The sequence below is a fragment of the Anas platyrhynchos genome, chromosome 3 (genome assembly GCF_047663525.1).
Source record: "Anas platyrhynchos isolate ZD024472 breed Pekin duck chromosome 3, IASCAAS_PekinDuck_T2T, whole genome shotgun sequence".
NCBI classification, from domain to species: Eukaryota; Metazoa; Chordata; class Aves; order Anseriformes; family Anatidae; genus Anas; species Anas platyrhynchos.
Window position 1 is genome coordinate 101,667,888 of NC_092589.1, and position 18,658 is coordinate 101,686,545.

The 18,658-nt window shown below is 35.4% G+C and overlaps 1 protein-coding gene across 18 annotated transcripts in view; it reads right to left on the reverse strand.

Annotated features, from left to right (window-relative positions):
* MYT1L (myelin transcription factor 1 like) overlaps positions 1-18,658 on the reverse strand; it is a 331,525-nt gene that overhangs the window by 205,642 nt on the left and 107,225 nt on the right. The window lies entirely within an intron of this gene.

An 18,658-nucleotide genomic window follows, 5' to 3' on the forward strand; every position in this document is an offset into this window, starting at 1 on the left:
CTAATAATGATGATAAATAAATGAGAAGAATAAGGCTAGGCAGAGAAAATATTTTACATAGCTTTGTACACGGAAAACATCCAGTTTTGCTACTGCAATTCATTCTTCTTTTCTCTTCCACTTAATTTCTTGGCCACATATTTTAAAGACCATTGTCACAACCATGTTTATCTTGGCAGATTTGCTGTTATGAAAGCAGAGGCACTCTGTAAGTCAGGCCTACAGTCTCAGGAGCAAAGTGAACAATGGGTTGCTTGCTGACTGCAGCACTCTATGTCACCCCCGATAAAGAGTTCATTAAAGCCTGAGGGACTGCCAGCCTTCTTGGAAGCAGTGTTGGTGTGACATTGGGAATTGTAAAAGTTGAGAACATAAGAACTTAAGACATTTCAGTAAGAAGAAAAGGCTACTAGGCCAAACATACCTGTCTTTTTTGTTTTCTTTTCTTCTGTCATGTGTTTTTTTCCCCAGCATCTATTTCAATATTCTTCACAAACAAATGTTTTTCTGCATATCTTATAGTATTTGCTTACTTTCTAAAGCTTATGTATTCCCATTTGCAGACAAGAATATGATTAGAATTCTCCATTCTTTTTAGAATTCCCCCATTTTTTTACATTCCTTCACAGTACCCAGGTGTATTTTACCAATTCCTTTCATATTTTAGGAGTTACTGGCTCAAATATTCATCCTGCCTCAGGATAAATTAAAATTGAATATGAAACATATTTTCTCAGAGAAATGCCTGCCCTCTTTACAGTAATGCAAAGAAAAATTCAAACAAGATATTGAAAAACATAAAAAAAATAGACTACAAATATGCAAAACTTATTGTTGTAGAATGCATATTTAAACATTTTACTTCATTTTGTTCTTCTCCTCTAAAGAAAAGTACGGTTAAGAAACAAATAGCCCTGGAAAGAGCAATATATTATGAGAAGATTGCTAATATTCCTATTAGACTGTGGGAGCAATAGGTGCATTCATTTCAGAGAGGAGACAGAAAATAAGGGGTACATTTTCAAAATCAGTGAACAATGGAGATATATTTAAAAAAAAAAAAAAAAAAAGGTATATCTAGTTCAAGGACAAGAGTATATTCCATAATGTTAAAATGAAACAGTTTTACAATGATTCAAAGTAAACTTTACAGATAATACGTGTAGTTGTCTCGTTACTTAGCATAGACCAGTGGACTAGTCAAGACAGTGGCATTACTATGCACACACCACAAGAGTGGAGAGAATCAGACAGCACTTGTCAGGAAAAATGAGAGTCTGGAGAGACAGAACAGGCAAAAGGTGGCTGAGGGAGTGCACGCAGAGTCAGACTACATGTGATTACGATCTGGTACCATTTGGGGGTTGCTTGTTATGGACAAAGGAACAGAATGGGAAAAAAGATAGAAAGGCTGGACACTGAAATAAATGAAAGAGGGATAAGGCGAGAGAGTAAAAAGGAAGCAAAGGCAGGAAGGGAGGGAAGAAGAAAATCAGAACGAGAGTCATTCAGCTTCAGGCAGAGAACACCCAGTGATAGCAACATGAAGGTCACTGCTTTGGCCACTCTGCAGCTGCTTTTACTGCCGGCAGTCTCTGTCTGCTTCTCCTCAGCCTTCCCCAAGGCCAGTTTAGGGGGGGTCAGTGGGTTGGGGGCACCACCTGGGTCCCAGTGTCCCCACAGTAAAATGGCCTCCCAGGCAGACTGGTGGGCTCAGGCACTACCAGGGTGGGGGTGACCATCCCATGGAAGCCCTCCCCGACTTTGATTTCATAATCTAAAGCCTGTACAAAGGAGCTTTTACATGATTCCTTCATTAAATATTCACCCAGTTAACCTCTGGTGTCTACTGCAGGTAGATGAAGGGATTTTAACAGGTAAAGAAGACTCTAGTTTCATGTGGCAATTAGAAATGATTTGTCAAGTCATGGTAACTAACACTAATTGTCCCTGTGTTATTTTTTGATCATTCAGAAACGCTCCATGAAAAATCATAAGTGAGATATTTCCATTTATTTAAAAACACAGGCGTTTTAAAACAAGTAAACATTTTAGTCCCCCAGATTAAATAGTAAAATGCCACTGTCCAAAAGGGGTTGCCAGAGAAGTTTTCACATTAATTTGGTCATTTATAATGACTCCAAGAGGGAGGGTTGTTTGCAAAGTCAAAGTGTTGTAGATGACCAGGGAGCTGGCACAGCCTACTCCTTTGTCTGGCAGATGTTAAATGTACTGCTATCTTTGTTCTATACTATCTCCACCTTCCAGCCTTCGAATATGACTCACTACATCTTTTCTATTTGCATTCCTCCTTTCTAGCAACAGTACTTTAACTGCTGCATATAATAAAATCTTGTGCAGTTTTTTCATCAGTATATTTGACTCTCTTCTCTAAACAAGCCACTTAGGCATTGAATGAAGAAATAATATCCTGAGTTTCCACAGGGAGTATATTAAATTATCAACATTTAAAAATAAATAAATACATTTGTTTTTTATTTTCCTTTGCTGTAGTATTAGCAGAAATGCCCAGGTACTGCTTTACAGGTTTATTTAAATTATGAGCTGCCTGGACACTGAAATGGTAAACACAAGCCCAGTTGGTAATTCCCTCTTCTCTTCCTTGGTTTACTTCCATTAGTTTGTATATGAAAGAGGAGTAGAGAGGTCTGAACAGAAAGCATTAAAAAACTTTCCAACTAACTATGACCATTTTGATTTGGATCCTGATATGCTTATCAACCTGTTCACCTATAACCACATGCAAAACCTTTGTACTAATTGGTTTAAGTCCTGTAGCAAAAAACATGATATAAAAACATCCTAGAAATGCCCTCTTCCATATTACAGCCATGCTAATGCTTCTTTTAAGCTGCTTATCTGAATCTAATGGAGGGATTTAGGACGAGAGAGGGCATGAGAATGCAGAAACAAACTCACAGCTAACCTGTTTCCAATACTTTTAACCACAGACAAGGAAGGCTGAAGTTCAAAAATTTTAAGAACGAAATGTAATACACAAAACTAAGGATAAGCTGGTGAATAGTAAATTTCAGGTTCTTCAACCTAATGGATGAATCTGTCCCTTTAGAACAGAACAGGAAAACCTAATTCCTAACCTTTTTTTTTTTTTTTTTTTTTTTTTTGAATACATAGCAGTGAATTGGCTACATAGGTCATGCAACAGGACCAGATCTGGATTGTCACATCACATGGAAGGACAAAAGGCTGTGATTTTGTCCTCTAGACATTGTTGGGAGGGAAGTGGGACAAAACTTAGCAGTAGTCCTTTGCATGAACAGCTCAGTGTGATCCAGAGACCTACTTCAAACCACATCTAACAGCACGGCAGATTGCAAACTGTTCTCAAACCAGCTATGAAAATGGAAACAAAATGATTTTCTCTACAGTTTGGTACAGTTTCTTCATGTGTAGTCAGCTGTCTTTACTTTTGTGGTGGTCTTTCTGGCTTCTAATAGAGAAGTCAATATTTAAATAAATAAAAAATATTAATTTTTGTTTTTCTAAAACAAATACCTGACATGCTATCAAAGTCCAAAGAAAACTAATGAAAAAACTTGTATTTAATATGATTAAATTTCATGTGGTGATTCTCCTTAGTACTTTGAAGAAAAATTATAACTGCTGATTTGTGTAATACAATGATGATAATAAGAGAAAACTGGCGGCCCAAAAAAAGTTTATATTCTTTCTAAATATAACAACAACATAAATAATGCAACAACATAAGTCTGTCAACTGCTAACTGTTCTATAAAAATAACAAGACGTAGCAATAGAAGCAATATATTTTAATGCTACAGTTGTATGAATACCTGCTGTTCTCCACTGTTAAGATCACATGGCTGTACCCATGTATGTCTTGCCTGAGAATAAACAATGTCATTAAAGAACTGGTGACTATTAGACTATACGAACTATATGCAACACATTAACTGAAAAGTAATATACTCCAGGGTAGTACAACAGATAGTTATTCTATCCAGAAGGATATCTCTAACTACACTCAGACTGAGTGCCACACTCAAGTCATTCCCTAGGTGACTTCCCTGACTGTCAGGTAAATCAGTTTCTGATCCCATTCAAAATTAAGACAAATAACAGACACACCTCTTTCCTCTAGCTTATGGCTAAGACAAAATACGTTGCATTGTTCATCCAGAAAAGTACGTTTTAAAAGGGAAAAAACAAACAAAAAACAAACAAAAACAAACAAACAAAAAATCCTTTTTAAAGGAAAAAAATGCCTTTGAGAGCTTACAGAGGAAAAACTCCAACATTGAAAATATTGCCCTAATTACTTTAAGAATTAAATCACTTTTTTGTTTGTTTTTAAATAAATGAAGGCTAAGTCACTGACAATTGTTTCTTTTTAAATGGTTTATAAATAGCATGCTTTAACATGGAATATGAAAATGAAAAGACAGATCAAGGAAATCAAAGTTGCAGCCAAAAGACATGAAGCAGGACCAGATTTTCACAGCTTCCTGTAAATTCTGTAACTTTACTTGTGCTTTTTCCCTTGTTTCTTGTATTAAAATAACACAAACATCCTTTTCTGAAGAGAACTCAGAGCTGACTGCAAAAGCCATATCTGACTGGCTCTAGACACCATCCATAGTTCCTAGCGTCTCCTGGCAGTAACAGCTTTCTGCATGTCTGGCTGCAGCACTGTTCTTGCTTTGATACAGGTCATTAGGCTGGGGCTCCTGTTGGAACTATCACTGAAATGGCAGCCCCCAGGGATTACACTGCTGCCAAATTCAGATCAGGGGAGTGAAAAACACATTTTCAGATCTTTTAAAAAGCTGTTTGAAACTCTGTGTTCAAATATAGATTTTCATTATGGTCTGGTCCCATACACTGATAGCGCTTAGACAGAATCTACAGGATTGCAGCTTAAATTCGGATTCCTGAATGCATTGAATATTCCCCTCCAATATCCCTGTAATAATAACACTTTGTATGCATATTCCACATCTTATCTGAAGAATTCAAAAGGGTGTTATAAACATCCAGGAACACATCCTGTTCTCTCTTCAGTAGTTATAGAGCTTCTCTAGCAGAATGCCTCCTAACACACAGGGCAAAGAGGGCACGAATCTGTGGAGTGAGGCGCTCTGCGTGACCTTGCACAATGAGGTGGAAAACGGAAACCCCTGCCAATAAAACAGAAGCTGTGGGAGTTTATGCAATTTGGGATCTGTGGAATAGGAACTGCCAACCTGTTTTCATGAAAATGGTTTGTTTTGCCACCCAGCCCTCCTTCTGGGCTTATTTATGCACATCCAGGGCTGTAACAGACCTACCACTTCTGCTCATGCTCCAACCTGGCCAGATACAAAGCAGATTCGGTCAGGGATTAATTAGCTCAGACAGAAGATTGTGTTAACTCAGCTTTAAGAGCTGTGAGCCAGACCTGGCTCCCATCCAGTCAGCTTGGACAGCAAATGGAACACGTCTCTGTCTGCCTGTACCTGACCATGCAAGCTAGCATTGGCACTCAATGTGCAAGATGTGATGTACCATCTAAGTACTACGTATAAATAATATGCTCATTATGTACATTAAAAATAAAAACAAACAAAAAAATAGAATCAGTCACAGATGCTAAAAGATAACCCAGTGATGACAGTGACAGATCTCAGCGTAGAATCCAATATGAGAATACAGCTCTGATGGTGGAAATTTGCTAATAATGATCACCACAGTCTAATGATTAATAATCACCTGAACTCCAGTCCCGTTTTTTAATCCTTATGGATAGTTACAGATACAGCTCCCTTCTGAAAATAACTTTTTTTTTTTTTTTTTCCCATCAACTCTTACAGTTAATGTGACTTTTAAGTAGCAAGGTGGGAACAGCAGATAGATTTACAAGGTTTCATACTGTGTGTCCGTAGAGAAAGGATTCAGTTGTAGCCTCTATAACTCCTGGTTGGCTAACTCAATGACTACAGCTTAGGGCTGCATAAAAGTTTTTCTGTTAATTGCCTTCCCCATTTCAGCTAATTCTTTGCTGCATGAGCTAACTGGATGTGGAGCCAATTTTCACAGCTTCCAGGGTTTTACATGGCTTTCCATGCTACAGAGCTACAAACTATCCTTTAATTAAATTAAAAACTTAATTGTGCTCATAAATGTGGAAAGAATATACCCTCCCTGCTAAGAAATAGGAATAGATATTGATTTGTAAGCCTGAAATCTCTGTATTCTCAGTTTAGTAATAATACTTATAATTGAAACTTATTTGATTGTCAGTTTTGTTTTGCTGTTTTGGAGAACAGTTGTTGTTGAATAGTAACTAGTATCTGCAGCTTGCAAGATACAAACAAATAAAATATTTTTCATAATTTATATTCAATATGAATTTAAAGTGTACCACAAAGATTTCAAAAGATGTTATTTGGGTTCTATGATAGTTATATTATCACAATACCAGTGTGGTCATGCAAAATCCCTTTTTATGTCCTGTACCAGTTGATCTTTTATTAAAATGGGTGGTCGTCTTACAGGAATAAAATAATTAAAGGCTGAGTATGCACATAGTCCTACACTGTTATTTTAAAGTCATACTGACTCAAGGTTAGTCCCTCCTTTCAGTGTTTCTGTATAGAGTTTGTAATACTTTCCAGAACTTTATCCCAAGCACTGATAACAAGTCTGTGCACACATACACAAACACACAACTACACACTTATACACATGAGCAGAGATAATGTGAATTGAAGAGGCATAATGAAAATAATTTTTTCTTCCCATTGTTCTTCACAATTCTCATTGCTTATTATTTGATAGGGAAAAAAAAAAAAAAAAAAAAAAAGTGAGGCAAAAAATAAAAGTCCTACAGAAAATCTTATAAAATTGTATATCAGTGCACAAAATATTGGAAGCAAAGAAAGAGACGTAGGTGGAAGTAAGGGGATCTTTAATGACTAAATGTATAAAAAATCTGTTTATGTGGCATATTAAACTTGACCTGAAATCTTAAAATAGGCTCCCCTTGTGTCTCTGGTTGCTTTACAACATCTAGGCAGTATATGCAGAAAGTTGTGGATGCTTCATGCTAAAATTACATTTGCTGATGAAGCACAAATTTAAGAAGACCTGCAAAAGACCAGAGATTGATAATGTCCCACTGGACCTTTCACCTTTATGTTACCAGTTCAAGTCCAACCTAGCTAAAGTAATGGCTAAAAGTTGCTACTGTCTGCAAGCTGCTCTGTAGCGTATGTGAAGTGAATGCAATGATCTTCAATAAGGTCCCTGTGGACTAACAGTCAAATCACAACTCTTTCTCCTGCCTAATTTTTAGGGTGGTTCTTTAGATTTTAATGAAGAGCACAATAAATAAATAAATAAATAAATAAATAAAATCCCTGTTAACAGCACCTTAACTATCTGTCTTCACTGCAGGGAGAAAATGCAATAAGCTTGAGGTATTTAAACTTATTATTACCAAACAGTAATTTATATTGTGTAAGCACCAGTGGACCTTGACTGCTATCAGTATGAACTATATACAAAGAGATAAACAAAAAGGCAAAAAATATGCATATGACAAAGGACAAGAGGGACAAAATCATCTCTATGAAATGTATTTATGCTTTGCTGTAATACTCTGCCCCTGGCTATGCTACACTGAATGAAGCCTTTCAACATATCTGCCTGCACTACAGTTTCAAAACTCTGCTTTAGTGGAGCATAAAATAAATATAATAGCACACGGTTTTAAAAGCATATATACAAATCCAATACATTTTTGTATCTTTTTTATATTAATGTATATCAATACATTGCCAGTATGATTACAGTACATTCTACTATATTATTGAAAGAGTTTCTCAAGGCTAGGTCTTGAAAATAAACTTTATGAAAAATATCAATTTCTGTCCCTGTTAGGAGTGCAACAGGATTGCATCACCTCTGCTTTGAAGTTCTGTACCAGATAATCTGTAGATCAGCACTATCACATCTGACTGCCTTTACTGTGAAATGGATAAGGCTGCAAAATCTCAATGCTGGATGAGGCAAAAACACACAAATTGCAGAAAGGCACAAAGACTTTTTTTAAGAAAAAAAAGCTAAAGGTCACATCTAGTACAGCAAAAATAAAAGATCCCATAACAACGCAGATACCTCTGATGCATTTTAATTAAAGTCAGCAGATAAAAATAAAATACAAAAAGCATAATATGAAAGCATATAAAACTTTAGGCAAAAGAAATATCCATTTATTGAACATTCTTGGTTTTCTTTGTGATAGCTTGATAGCTTTATCACTCAACCCATACTGCCCTTCTCATTGCTCAGACTTTTTTGGACATTTTTGAGATTAAAAAATATATATATATGTAAAAGTCATAAAAAATAAGTTAAGAGAATTTAATTTATATGAAGTGAAGTCTCTGTACTCTCACCCTATCACAAATGCTCAGTTGCATTTTAAAAGGAAAAAAAAAAAAAAGCTTTTCAAAATAAAAACTGTTTAGAAACTGAATTAATGATCCTTCTCTTTCTTCTTATTCTCTCCTTGCCTTTCATGAAGCCAGCTGTCCCAGGAATCAATACAAATATGCTTAGATCATGATACAGTGAAATTTGTTCTGAACATTTACCTATGTTTCAGCAGCTTCATTGGCTTCTAAGCTTGGAAACATTCTACATTTTTTACTACATTACTGGCATAAATGTTGATTTTGCTAGGCTTATTTTTCACCCTCAGATGCATATTTAATCTTGTGATGCACAACAAGCACACCAGGTGAACAGCATGCAAATTTTCAGGATCTTGTTTGCCTTACAGAGAGAGTGAATTTTTACTGCAGATTTAATGTGGCAACACAAATTCATAGTTACAGCATCAATTAATATCTGTCAATATAGCAAAACTCAAAACAAAGGATTCATCCTTAGTTTCCTCTCTTGTCCAACTCTATACAGCAACATCAAGTTAAATTGAGTGTTATCAAAAATAGTGGCTAAACAATATCTCAGTAAAATACATTTTACATGCTGAATGCAGCTGAAAAGCAATAAATAAGAAGTTTATTAACAGTGAAATTTAAGACTTATTATGAAGTGGAATTCCTGAGATTAGTTTGCTTATTGTAATTTTTCTACCTTTTATTCTAAACTCTCTATAAATTACATCATACAGGCAGATCATGCACATACTTAAAACAAAATCACAATTAATGCACTCATATATGTTACCTTGTAATGAAATATTTTTAATTTTATATTGCCAAAAGTATGCCAATAAAACCTGTGAGGGCATTGTGCTAGATCCCTGAATGTATGCTTTATGCAATCTCTCTCTTTTTTTTTTTTTTAATCTTTTGTAGATAAACTTTAAGAGAACTTCAACAGACTTACAGGTGTGGGATGAAGCGCTACAGCCTAGATGTGTTATGAGGAAAGGAATCTGAAATATTTAGACAAATCTTGATATGACGATCTGAAGAGGCCTAAGTCAAAAGTGATGTCCATATACTGGCCTAACAGACCAGATGGTGATTGAGAAAACAGATAGTGGAAGAGGAGCTAAGAGGAAAACCCATCTTAAACCATGCCCATCTTCAAAGGATGAACTAAAGGAATGAGTTAGGGTTTAGGTGGAAAGCAAAGGAAGAATGGAGTCAAAGATACAGAAGGATGGCAAAATTTAATAAGATCTTAGCCAACAGCATGAGAGGAGGATAAAGAAATGTGAAAGAGAATCCTCAAGTAATTTGGTAAGAGTAGTTTCATACAGCAACAGGGTCAGAAGCCAATTTGAAGGCGTTTATAATAGCACTGAAGATCAGATGCTTCTAACAGAACAGAATGTGAATGCAAAAATAATACATTGAGTGTCCTTGGATCAACAATGGAAAGCATCAGAGGGAAATAGACTAAGGATGGTTTTCTAGAGTTTGGGAAGGTTGATAAATCACAGAATCACAGAATCATTAAGGTTGGAAGAGACCTCCAAGATCATCTAGTCCAACCTCTGACCTAACACTAACAAGTCCTCCACTAAACCATATCACTAAGCTAATATATAACTGAATATATTCAGTTATATTATATATATGAAAGGTAGTAGCTAGATGGTCAAGAAAAAATCACGAGAAAAGACCAAGTGTGAAAGATGTCAGGAAATAAGACAGAAAAGGATCACTGAATAAAAAAAAGAAAAAGACTTGAAGAACAGGTGAGAAATATGTACATCTGTATCAAAATCTGAAGCAAACTAGCATATCTAGAAAGCTGTATGAAAACAAAACAAAAAAATCACACTGAGGGTGGATAAACACTGGAGGACTGAATCCTGTGGAATCTGGAGTCTTCATCATTGGAGGCATTCAAAGCTCAGATGCATGATAATTTGAGCATCCCCATCTACCTTTGATGCTGGTGCTGCTTTGAGCAAGAGGGTAGAATAGATGACCTTGTCAGAAGATCTAAAGTACTATGTGATTCAGTGTAAGAAGGACAGAAGAGGGGTAGATAAACTGGAATAATCATCTCAGTTTATCAGGTTGCACGTGTGTGAAGAAATCATCAGGATTTTAATATAGTTTGATGTATAACATGGACCCTTAGGAACAGATTTTCAAAGGCGCTTTCACATCTGAAAGTGGAGTAAGTATCTAGCGGCATTTTCCTGGAGCACTCGTATCTAAGTCTCAGCAATGGAGGATTTCCTATATAAGCAGCTTAGCAGCCCAGGTCCTTTATAAAATCCCAGTCAGTACTGTGAATGTGTTAAAGTATGTGAATAAACTTTGAAATCTGACCTCCGATTAGCAAGGTAAGTGAAAACTAAAGGACACAGATGGGGAAATTAAACACATATAAAAATTTAATAGTTATATTTTACATTAAAATTCAACTTATGCTTGCTTTAATAGTTAATTGTTAAGAGAAACATAAATAGGTCAGAATCCATTTACCATATTTGAAAATAATGTAATTTACCATATTTGAAATATTTATTAAAGTCTCTGCTCTTTAAAGTGTAATACAGATTATTATTAATTTTTTTTTTAATGAACAAGATGAAAAGATAATTATCACAATAAATTTTCAAGTCCTTTGCCTCTCTAGAACAGAGTAAATAGGCTAAGAATACAGGATTAGATAAATCTTTCCTTAAGATTACATTCACTTAATATTTGACATCTCAGAACTGTTGAATAAGCCATGTGAGCAGAGCAAAATCCCAGACTTTATGAGGATTTTGGAAGATCATGAGAGAGGAATGTGGCAGTAGTGTGATTTAACAGAATTTTAGATTTACTGCTTAGTTAATGCTGCTCTTCCAATGAGAGAACAGATGCAGAAGACATGAATTTCTAATGTTATTTTTGTTGGTAATATAGAGTCAAAGAATCATAGAATATTTTGGGTTGGAAGAGGCTTTTAAAGACCATCTAGCTCCAACCACTAGTCATGGGCAAGGACACCTTCCACTAGACCAGGTTGCTCAAGGCCATCCAATATGACCTTGAACACTTTCAGGGATGGGGCATCCACAGCTTCTCTAGGCAAATGGCATATGTTACATATCTATGTTCCCAGATGAAATACACATGTGCTTCTGAAGTTCCAGTGTCAAATGGCTAAAAGTTTAAGGCAGAGACAAAGATTTCCTACTATGTAAAAGAGCGTAAGGGTCATATCTTCAGAGTTGGATTTTTTTTGCCACAACAATCCTATAGTTAAGAGCAGTTTAATGGTTGCTCTAATCTTCAGCTGTTTACAGCCATCACAGGACTGTTGTTACTAGGTCATACAATAATGAGTATATTCCCTATTCCTATTTAGTAGGTAAAGGCAGGAAAAATGTTGATTGATAGTGACTTTGTGAATTATGAGGGATATCTGATTGGAATAAAATCTACTATTTTTGTGAATTTAAAAGCCTTGTTCAATTCAAAAATAAATAAATAAATAAATAAATAAATAAATAAATAACATCACCACTTCTGAGATAATTTGTAATTTTTAGCAACTACAGGTAGAATGTCAGCAAGTTTTACTGCTGAATATTCAAAAACCCATATTCCTCCAAGGAATGTTATATAGCAAAGAGGTCTCTGAACAATAATAATACAATGAAAACTAAGTGGCTCATGATCTTAAACAAATGGCATGCATAGGAGTAGTAAAATACTCTCACACACTGTGTATCAAAAACAGCATCAAATCTGTTTATTTTAGCAACAAAGGGCTGATTTTCTCAAGTTAATGTCTTCTGCCTTTCATAACACAAAAATTAGTGCATGACTCCAGTTGTATAAGAGACTCTTTCTCACCAGACTGTGCTAAAGTAAATTATTTGTTTTAAAAATATTTGCTGAAGTACTTGGAAAGGAAAGGAGAAAGGCAGGTATTGCATGAAAAATAATTTTGGCAACACACAGCTCTTCTGATTGAAAATAATGCCACATTTGTATCAGTATGTATTTCATTTTATTTTCCCCAATTATATCTTGGTTTATGTGCAGGTACTCGCTATGTATCACTCAAACAGAAACAAAATAGATAAGAATGTTACACATCATTAGGAAGTATAAACTTAATTGTGATGGACAAAGCACCAAACGTTCTAAAGCTTTATTGAGAATTGGAAATGGATTTCTGTCTTTTAGTTTTCAGGAAATGAAAGGAAAGTTCATTTCCGTCTTGAATATCCCTGACATTGATAAATAAAGTAGTCACTGTGGGATTGCTCTTATAAATAAGTTCAAAGAATCAAGCCCATCATTTTTAATAATAATAATTTAAAAATGGAACAGACAAACAAAAACAAAACAAAGCAGCAAAAACAACACAACCTTTCGAGACACAGCAAATGAACAGAAACTTTGGTATACTTTTTATTCCAAATATACAAATATTAACTACAATATGCAGGACAAAAAATGATTCTGTAAATTAATATTTCTATTTGAATGCAACAAAATTTTTTTCTCTAGTGCTTAGACTCTATTTCAAATAATCAAGCAATGTGATTATTGTGCCATATGTGAAAACCAACAACACAAAAGGTCCCTTTCTGCATATGCATTTAATACATAGGTTTGTACAAACTTAATGGGAGGACAGCATTTACTAGCTCCATGAAATTTTTTCACGTTTCTGCTCCACTCATAATTCCTGGTTCCTATCCACATTTTAAGCTATAATTTTGTATGAAATATAGCCAGTATGAGACTATGTCCCATTTTCTTGAACTGTATATGAAGTAGACTGATTTTGCATGCTTATGTCTGTTGCATTTATAGAAAACAGTTCAGTTTTTGTTGTTATTTTTCTGAAGGTTCATTTTCTTGACCACTGGCTCACATCATCTAGGATCTAGAAAATTCCTATCTCCTGGAGAAGGATCTATGCATTTTTATTTTATTTTATTATTTTTTTTGCTGTCCAGCGTGACCTACCATGGATATCTCCTGAGCTCTACAAAATTGTTCTGAACTACCTCTATAAAATGTTCTGGCCTATTTACCCTGCCATGTTAGTCAAAATTTAAAACTACTATACGAACTGGAAACTGCACAATGTGCTCAAAGCTGAGTGAGATGGTGGTGGCTGTGGAGGCTGCAGCTGATCTAGGCTTTACACACTTTTAGTCTTAGCCTTTCGTAGAAAAATCTGTCAACCTTGATAGTAATTAAACCTAAGCCATTATCCTTTGTGTGAACTAGAATCTGGCCATGTTTTTATACATAAAAGCATGTCTTGTATCAAGAAAAAAGACCAGACTATCTTACACAGTTGCTGAATCATTCTGTTTGAACAGTTCAGTCCCAGAAAACAGATCTTCCACAATAGATGGAGCTAACTTTAGAAATGGTTAAAACATCTCAACATAGGTGACTATGGAATATATCCCTGCATACATAAACCTGAGTGATGAAGCAGCGAAAACACAGTATTATCAATAAAGTTTACATCTACCTTAGGCTAACCCACCTGCCAAGCCAAACAGGACATTGTAAACATAATGAGCACGGTCAGTGCATAGCTCAGCTCCTCTCTCTTACACCTGGGTTATTCTTATCTCCACAAAGAATTCTTCCTGAGTTGAGAACTAACCATTCAGATCAAAGAGCTACTTCATGCAATTCAGATACTCCTGCTGTGAAAACAGATGTATATACCTCTTTCTCTCCTCTAGACTAGGTATGTATTTGTACTAGGGACTCTATATTACTTTTCATCTTCTCATTTGTATACACATTTGCAATGCCTTCACATAGCCCAAAAATCCCTCTAAACTGTCTATGGACCATATAGATTAAAGGAGAAAGCAGCTGCTGTTCATAGACTAATGGTTTGCAGGAAACCTGACTTACAGTAAAAGAACAAGACAGAGGGAAGTCTAGAGGAACTGGAACAGTGGTGAAATATGAGTAAAAGTAAGTATCTGTGAGAAGCCTGAAAGTAATACAAACAATAAAGAAGTATCAAGAGAGGAGTGGTGAATAATAAAACAATGGACAGAACTGCACGCGTGAAATCAGGGTTTGGAACAATTCAGTTACCTTAAGTTTAAAACTTCCCAATCTCTGTGATATTACTCCTATGAGACATACCATCAAGGGCAGTACTTACAGAAGCCATTGATTACACTGCTTGAGTGTAATCACTGTTTTCCTTCATTCCATGATGTCTATAAAGTAGATACTTTAATACCTGTGAAACAGTGCTATTTCTATTTTATTGATGAATTTTCTGTTTTATTTTCTGTGCCACAGAAAGATAAGATGAGCCAGAAGATGTGAGGCAAGGCAGGGAAGTGAACACAAGTCTTTCATATTTATTCTAATCAATCTAACCATCATTATTCTCTTTCCCCACATTCAATATTCTTGCCCTCGTTTAAAATATTCCCCACCAACTCCATTATACAGCTTAGGTTGTCTGTCCTCACATACTTTTCTCAGATCATGTCCTCTTCCAAGTCCTATACCAGCAGAAGAATGAGGCAACAGGATGACAAAGTGCAAAGTAAAAGAGTCAGAAGAACAAGAGATCTGGGTTGTGAGGTTTCCAAAAAATTGTATATTTTGAAAGCATGGGAAGTAAATAGAGTAATTAGACAATGCAAAGTATTCCCTGATACTACCTAGTTTCCTTTCACAAGGAATACCACTTTCATAAGAATATATTAGCTCAGTTTTTCTTGCAGCTAGCTATATTTTCCAGAAATGTTTTAGAAAAAAACATTTACAAGCTACAGAGGACAGAAGTAAATGCATCATCTTTTGATGTTTTAAATTTAAGATCAAATAATCATTAGGCAGTCTTCAGATATAGAACAATAAAAGAGTATACAGATAAAATTATCCAGTCCATGGTAAGCAAAAATACAAATAAACTGATGATCCTTCTGAATTCAAAATATATATAAGTGTACAATAAGTAAACTGTACTCAGATTGAATGCCACTCTGCAATTTAAATAGATTGGATTGATATTGCAGCATTTTTCTCTATATGTCCTTTCCAAGCTATTACACTACATTAAACAGTCTGTTGAGTGATGAAGAGAGTAACCTACTCAGCTGCTACTGGGATATATAGAGAGGTGTACGATAATTCAAATAAATAACCAAACAAATAAAAAACAAACAAACAACAAAACACACAAAACAAGCAAACAAACAAAAACACTATCTTTAATTTCATCACTGAATTCTGGGGCTGCATCCATAAAACATCCTGAAAGTCTAGATTCAGGCAGCATAATCTGTCTAGATTTAAGACTGATAATCAGATAAAGTGTACAGCAATGGAGAGAAAAACAGAAATACTGAAATAACAACAGACATAGCAAGCATCTATCAGGACTAGAGTAGTGTGCCTGTAGATAGGGTCAGGTTTTCAGACCAGTCATTGGTGCTTCACTTCTGTTTATTATATTAGATTTTAGTCTAAATTTTGAACTAAGAAAATGAGACTCATACAACTTTGTCCTAGGATCCTCAGAAGCTCTGGTCACAAATTTAAAATAGCATTCACATGAAGAGAGTTCTAATCAGTTTCCTTCTCTCCAAGGGAAAATGAAGCAGCAGACAGGCAAGACAGAGGAATTACCAAAATATAACGGTAATATTTGGAACAAGTATGCAAAGAGATAAGAAATAGGTGGTTGAAGGCACAGAACTGAAAAAGAGAATTTCATGGTAGTGTTCTGTCTTGAGAGCCAGAAGGAATGAGAAGAATGTATGTAAGCCTGGGAATCCAGCCAAGGAATTATGAGATATGAACTACAGAACCCGACTGTTAGAAAGGTACTGAAGACAAGATGGTAAAGAAAATCACTTGGGCAGTGCTCAGGGTTAAAAAATAAAAATAAAAAATGAGAGAGAGAGAACAGGGGATGAAGTCAGTAGGATAGTGAGAACTAGAACTGTTCTGCTAAGGGCATAGAATTAGCATATAAACAGAGTTACAACAGCTGTAGAAAAGAGGGTTGGAAAAAAATCCTTGAAAATCAAACAGAAAATCACTAATGACTATAAAACCTTTTGAGAACTCCTGGGAACCAAATTTCAGTTTCCTATGATTCCTGTGCCATCAGAAAATCTCTGTGGAGCCTGATAGGAATCAAAAAAAGTATTTTGTATCTTATTCCCCCAGCAGTAGTTTTCACGCAAGATGATTCCATGCATTTCTTTTAATAGAAGGATGTTACAACATGGTGTGGGGGATTTTAAGGTTCCAAGCATCCTCATAATTCAGATGGATGTTAAAATATTCTTACGGATTTGTATTTTTAAAATCTTAAGTGGGTAGGTACTCTTTATATACAAGTGGGTACTGTTTCCTTCTTCCCTCTGCCTCTGCTTCTGCTTCTCCCTTCCCTCCCCCCCTTTCTTCCTTCCATCTCTGTCTTCTCCTTTTCCCTCTCTTTCTCTCACACACATTTTTAAAATAACTTTTTTTAACATGACCAAATCAAAGACAAAGATGTCAGAAGTGCTACATTCCCTATATAACCTAATTTTTTCCCCATTTTGTGAAGGGGCATCATGATGGAGACTAATTGCATGACTCATATACCATTTTGCCCAGAAGACACCTGCCCCATATGGTGTAAAAGATGGCCTTGCAATAATGATGAATCAGAACTGTGTACTGAAGAAGGTCCATTTGGTGAAGAATTTTGAAGAAATGCACTAAAAAAATGGGACATCATTGAAAGATGAGAAAGAATGGTTAAAGCAATTGAATTTCATCCTGGAAATTAGAATTCTATCCTTTCTTGCCAAGTTCCCATGGTACAGGTGGTCACTAAGAGTATGTTCTTTATTTTCGTTGTGACTCACCAAGATATGAGTTTGCAGAAGTGTTAGATGTTCAAAGACTCAGCTGGAATCAGTATGGGCTGAGTTGGGAAAGTTCTTTTTAACATAAAGGAGTTGGAATAGGCTTTTGGACCTAAGCATCTCAGATTGGTCTTGTAAATTAGTGGCAGCTTTTGAATGTAACTTCTCTGGGCCATTGTTCCCTATCTATAAAATGGATATCACGTTATCTTCCCATCTCAGGGGTCTACAGCAACACTAATTTAATGTTTGCTCATCACTTAGATGCTATAGCACTAATCACTAAGAAACCCCCCGAAGGAAATTATTAATTATAAATCATTAATAATTAATAATTCTGTCTTTAGAGCAGGACTTAAATACTCTATTAAACAAGATATGGGACCATACACTGAAAAAACATCAAGAAAACAAAATATTGAACAGCTGCTCATTAAGTGAGTATCATATATTCAGTGAGCTGAATGAGGAAAAGATCTTGTAAGAAAAATAATATGTGATCATGTAATTAAAAAACTCTTCATAATGTATACACATGGGGGATGTTAAATTAAATTGCCCTAACAAAGTTAATTCTGGCATGCATTAGCTTTTGACTGCTTGGACTATTTAATGTAGATTTTCAATTTTGAACATATAATATGAGGTAACTGAAGATCCTGCTGAGTGAGATCTGATTAGAAGATGTATATTGGCCATCTGTATTTGACTAGTTCAAAACAGAATTTACTTTTAACTACTGGAAATGCAGTATTGGAATAACTTATAACAACTGGAATATTGGAATATCTATTTCATTGACAATTATTCCTCTTTTCTACAAAATCTTTGGATCCATATTTTCACCAAAAGTTTCCTTTATCATCATAAACAGCAGAAGAGGGAGGCTAAGGTATAGAGAGCAGGTATAAGGTATAATATAACACAATACAGTACTTCCAGCTGCCTATCATTGTTACATGAATTAGTTAAACTACATGAGTTCAATGAGCAATTTATGACTGAATCTCACGAGTAAAGAGCATATTCAGCTTCTATTAATTTCAATGTGTTTCTCAGGACTCCAGAAAGTCAAACTGCTAAGAAATGTAGAGATTAGTAAGGGTCAGCCTCCATGAATACACATCATTGCAGAGCAAGAGTTCCCTCAGTGCAGTCTGTACAAAAATTGTCTAAGACTTCACACTGAAGGCTACTCCACTGTGTCTTCATTATTATACTTGTTATTGGGCTCACAGTTTAAACGGACATTTTCCAGCTTTGTACCATTGTAAATAAGAAAAAACCTTGTCCCATAAAAGTGCCACTA